We start from the raw sequence: 6,000 nt of genomic DNA on the forward strand, positions 1-6,000 counted from the left end.
TTTCTACAGGGTGATTTGTTTGTAGCAGAACTCTCTACAAGGAAACTTCTTCTAGCTGATCTCTCTACAGTGAGATTTGTTTGTAGCTGAACTCTCTACAAGGTAACTTCTTCTAGCTGATCTCTTTACAGGGTGAATTGTTTGTAGCTGAACGATCTACAAGGTAACTTCTTCTAACTGATCTCTCTACAGGGTGATTTTTCTGTATCTGAACTCTCTACAAGGAAACCTCTTTTAACTGAGCCCTGTACAGGGTGAATTGTTTGTAGCTGAACTATCTACAAGGTAACTTCTTCTAGCTGATCTCTCTACAGGATGATTTGTTTGTAGCTGAACTATCTACAAGGTAACTTCTTCTAGCTGATCTCTCTACATAGTGATTTGTTTATAGCTGAATTCTGTATAGGTGATTTGTTTGCAGCTGAGCTCTTTACAGAATGGTTTCTTTGTAGCTGAACTCTCTACAAGGTAACTTCTTCTAGCTGATGTATCTACAGGGTCACTAGTTTGTAGCTGAATTCTCTACATGGTGGTTTCTTTGTAACTGAACTATCTATAAGGTGACATCTTCTAGCTGATCTTTCAACAGGGTGATTTGTTTGTAACTGAACTCTCTACAAGAAAACTTCTTCTAACTGATGTCTGAACAGGGTGAATTGTTTGTAGCTGAACTCTCTACAGGGTGATTTGTTTGTAGCTGATCTCTATACAGGTTACTTATTTCTAACTGATCTCTTGAATTCTGTTCAGGGTGACTGCTCTATTAGGATGACTGCTCTATTAGAGTATCTCGATCTCGCACTTGCTACACCAAGTTGGATTTCGTGTTATAACTCCGTGGCTTTAAGTCTGATTTTCTACACCATTGAAGAGCCTTTCTATGATGATAACTCCATCTGTACAGCGATTTTCAAAGCATTATCCCAAGTGGTTTATCTGGTAGGCGTGGCAAGCATAATAATAATAATAATAATAAAAATTAGCTAATCTCGATTGCGTAATTGTTACACACTGTTGATTATTTCGCTGTATCTTCCTGGTTTTTAGCTCGATTTCTTTCAAACCACAAAAGGTTTGAGGTTCCATAGTTAACCTATTTACCCACCGATTTTCAGCTTCTTCCCATACGCGGTTTACCCTGTAGGCGTGATAACACACTTGTGTTATTTTTCGTGCATAATCGCTCATAACTCTTTGCCTGTTTATGGTATTCCAGCCAAAGTTGGTACCGAGATGCGCCGTTATACCCCCCTTCTGTGTGCCAAATTTCAAGGCAATCGGATAACGCGTTCACGTTTTATAGCAGTTTTTGTAAGTGTGCGAAAAGAGGAAGAAAAATAAGAAAAAAAAAACGAAGAAACTAAGCCAATTTTTGAAGTCGCATATCTCAGGAATGCCTGAACCGATTTCGCTCAAATTTGGAATGTGGAGTACTGAAGTTGGAGGGAATGTACACAGCAAAATTTGTCTTGTTTCATCAAGGCAGCACAGAGCTATGGAGGTGCGAAAATTGCGTTTTCTTTCTGTCAATATACTCACGGGGTTGCGCGCCGGCTTCTTGGCCCGCACGACACACTACCGTGTGTCTTGATATATAGCTCTTTGTATGGTTATGATACATGTACTACTGCTTGTTTCAGTACCTTTTATCAATTCATTATTAATCCATACTCTAACTTAAAATTTCTAATTTTTCACTATACGTGTTATATAAATGTTTTGTACTTAGCAAGGGAGATTATTAACTGACATGGGGATCTGGTTTGTGAGCACAACATCAACTTTTTTTATTATTAATGCATTGCAATATAAAATTTTAACTATGTAAACTTTTTTAGTTACAACTGGACAACTTATTGCTAATATGGACTCAACTGAGAGGTCGTCTGGAACTGGTGAAGAAAACAATAGCAGAGAAGCTAAAAGATAATCAGCTGACTAGAAGGGATAAAATATTGAAGTTATGTATCAAGAAGCTGAAAAACTGTTTGTTGAGGGGTTTCTAGTTGATCCAACTAACGTAGGATAACCATTCCTAAGTTGGCAGTGAACAAATAGGCTATAGCGACAGTATTTCTAAAAAAAGCCTTTATACCGGTGTTGTTAATGATGGTGCCAGTCAAATAAATGTGTCGCTGACTGATCAGTCTGGACAATAGCACTACTGGAAGTAGTCAAAGCAGTCAGAAATGAAAGTTATGAAGCTGCGTTTGTTCCTAAGGTGCACAGAAATTATGTGTTATCTGTCCTGATTGGTGAGGAACATATTCCTGGCAGTCCTTACAAGTAAGAAAGTGTGTGTGTGTTTTGTGTAGGTGTCACGTGGGTATACTATACGTAGTTTTAGAAGGTTGCCAGATATTCTGTGTAATTAAGTTGGTAGTAGTGGGGATTACAAGAAATACAAAACAATTTTACAGAAATGTAGGCTACTTCAAGGGAATCCACTTTTATTGGTTGAACAAATTAAGCTTCCAAAGTGATTCTAGTCAATTTACATCAAGTTGCAGTTCATAGTTTACCCTGCACAAGTCATGATTCCTGCCAGTAATAAAGGCTTATACTTACTGCATAGTATAGAGAAGAATTAACTACTAGTATATTAGCCTACATGGCTACTTTGGCTATGTTTCATGTTTTTGAGATCCACTGTGAGAAAACGTTTTTTTTTTATCGGCAGTCGGCATACGAGGTAGTAAAGATGGACAGTTTAATTGCCCCATGGGATTGGCCTTCAGCAGTGATAACATATTGTTTATTGTAGACAGTGACAATTATAGAGTACAGGTAGTTCAACAGGATGGCACTTTTATGTTCTCTTTTGGTGGTGAAGGTAATGCCCCAAGACAGTTTCGATATCCTGTTAGGATAGCTCTTAGTGCCAGTCAGTGACCTGCATGGTAATTGTATTCAACTGTTCAGCCACACTGGCTCTTTCATCAGTAAAATAGAATGTCTTAGGCCATGGGGTATTATTCTTACTCCAGATGGTTACATATAGCTAGTGATGATGATAAGATCAAAGTATGGAACTCTGATCATCAGTTGACAGTACAATTTGGCAACAAAGTTGCTCAACAAGGAGAATCCTATAGCATTCTGGGAATGGCATTGGATCATAATGGCTATGGGAGTCTTGTATGTTGCAGAGGGAGTGAATGAAAGGCTACAAGTCATCTGTAGTGTTTAGTTGTTGTAATGGAATACTTCAAATAAGATTTTTGTAATATGTAGCCGTAAACTATATACTTGAAGTACATGTGCTTAGTATACAAACTAGTCAGGTTCACTATGTACTTTTGTTCAAAGTTTATGGAGATTAGCAAACCTATACATTTTTGGAAAGCTTAGAGCATGAGAAATCTGAAAATTAATGTTTACATTTGCACAGATTCCTGCAAGGTCAGCATTTTTAAATTTCAAAATGGCAGCCAATAAAGTAAGAAATTCCCGATATATCAATTTAAATTTAACATAAAAGTTCATCAATAAACTCAATAAATTCTCTGGTGACATTTTTACATCTCTATTTATTAGAGGTGATAGTTAATCAAGAATAATTAGAAGTTTTTACAAACGGAATATAAGAACATCCATTATGCTGCAATAACTCAAGAATAGTTCTAAGCGAAAAGAATTGTGGAATATTCCAGATTAATTTAATGAGATCTGTGTATAACTGGAGCAAAGTATAAGTTTGGCTTTCACTGAAACAGTTCAAGCCTAAAAACAGCAGAAAAATTGAGTTACTCTAATAGAGCAGTCACATACTCTAATAAAGTAGTCAATTTTGAGTCCATATTGCTAATGTAGCAGTCACATTTATGAAACTCCTAGCTAGTGTGCTTATGTTAGGCATAAATTTCAGGAGATTAGCTAATACTAGGTTTGAAAGTATAATTGTAATTTACATAAAATATTCTCTCTTAAAAGAAACTTTGTTAATTAGCAATTGGCAACTATGACTTCACCCTGACTAGATCCAAGAGCATTTTTGCACGTACCAGTTGGTGGCATTCATTGACACAGTTTACTATGTCAAATAACTTTGCTCAAAATTTATGGGCTTACATAATTATTATTAGAAAGATTAGAGCATGGAGATCAATGCTTACATTTATACAGATACCTACATGTTAGTTATTTAGCAGTTTGAAAATAGCAGTCCATATGAAATTTCTCCATATATCAGCCTCTTATTGACAGAGAATTGCAACAAACAATATTTCTATGTTCTCACACCCATGTAGAACCATTAATAGCCTCTAAAATGCTAAGAAACTTAAAAGTAATTCATTTGGCAAATAGTTATTGCATGAAACAAAGTGAATAAGTGAATTATTAACACTGAGATGTAGGGTACAGCTATGTATAAAGACATCATGGCTATGTACGTATGTACATGTGCATGTATTTATATCTATTACAGTTAATTCAAAGATATGAACCTTATGTCTACTACAGTTAATTCAAAGATATGAACCTAACAATCATCATGATCAACACTGTCACTGTTGTCATTTTTGATGTATTATATACAGTATGATAGTACTATATATTAGGGATCATGCAGAATTGAGCTTTTCCAGGTCAAAATATCACCCTAAAACCAGTCTCAATTTTCCTTCATGACAGCTTTGCAACATTGGCTAGGCACAGCCAAGCTCAAAAATGTCTTTAGACTAACCCCAAACTCTTCCAACAAAATTTCTATAGCATTTAAAAGTTTTTCTATTCAACAGAATTTTACACTGACTGACTGACAGCCAAGCATAATTTGACATATGGGCTTGATTTTGCCAACCACAGTACATACAATACACACATCAAGGGCTTGCCTTTGTCCTCCTTTGTGTTCCAGTTCTCTTCACTGACAATGCAAGGTGTCAATTTACACTACATAATGTGATATGGCTCAACTGTGGCTGTGTTAGCTTATCGCCGGTATTTTCCATAGCAATATGATTGATAGTGGAGACACTTTGCACACTGTTCTTTGTTTGCAATGCTGTGTAATGTGAAAAGCATAGCTGAAAATGAATCGTAATGGCATGCTACAAAATTGATAGTTGGGGGCTTGGGGCATATGTCCAGGTGTAAGGTTTTCCAAGTGCCCTTCTTCCTTTGATGCAGTATATGCGCGGGTTCACCAGTCATAATTATGTTAGTCCCACATTTAATCCCTATATTTCAGTCTATACAGTAGTGAACAAGAGAGGTTGCCTATATGCTGCAGTGGACATTTAATCCCTAATTCAGTCGTGGTTATAGACTGAATGAAGTATAGGTCCACTAGTATATCTGTAGATGTATAGGCAACCTCTCTTCTTTCACTACTTTTTAGCAACTCCCTTGTTTCTTCACTTTTTTGATCATAATCCAACTTCAAAAATTTTCATTTTTCGTTCTACTTGTATGTATAAATCTCCGTCACTTGTGCATCTGTACCACACAAACACAGTTCTGTGCAAGGTAAATCATTGCAATAGCACCAGCATTTTAGCATGGAGCAGTTACTTGTAAGCCTGCCATAAAAACATCTTTGCTAGATTTTTGTCATCTTCTGGATAAGAATCACTCCATCGACAATGGCAATATTTGAATTATTTAAAGATGGTAATCATTCTGTCACTGGAAAAGAAATTTACATTGGATTAACAGTTAGGTAACAGTGGATGCTAATTTTCAAGATCATGTATCAATTTTAACTTGATGGTGCATGTCTATCTGGTGCATAAAATTGCTCTTGGTGATCATGGTGAATTCATTGTTTATGTAAAAAAGAAACTTCCCTTTTAGGAGAGAGCTAATTCCATTTACTTTTAAAATGAAAATTCTTTCAAAATTCATCTAGTGCTAATTATGCTAAACATATGTAAGCATATTAGCAAAAAAATGGACTCAAAAGTTGACTGCCTTTAAGCGACTGCTCTATTAGAGTATCTAAATTTTCGGCTTTTCTAAGGTTTGAACTGTTTTAGTAGATTATACTTTGCACTA

The sequence above is a fragment of the Dysidea avara genome, chromosome 2 (assembly GCF_963678975.1).
Source record: "Dysidea avara chromosome 2, odDysAvar1.4, whole genome shotgun sequence".
NCBI classification, from domain to species: Eukaryota; Metazoa; Porifera; class Demospongiae; order Dictyoceratida; family Dysideidae; genus Dysidea; species Dysidea avara.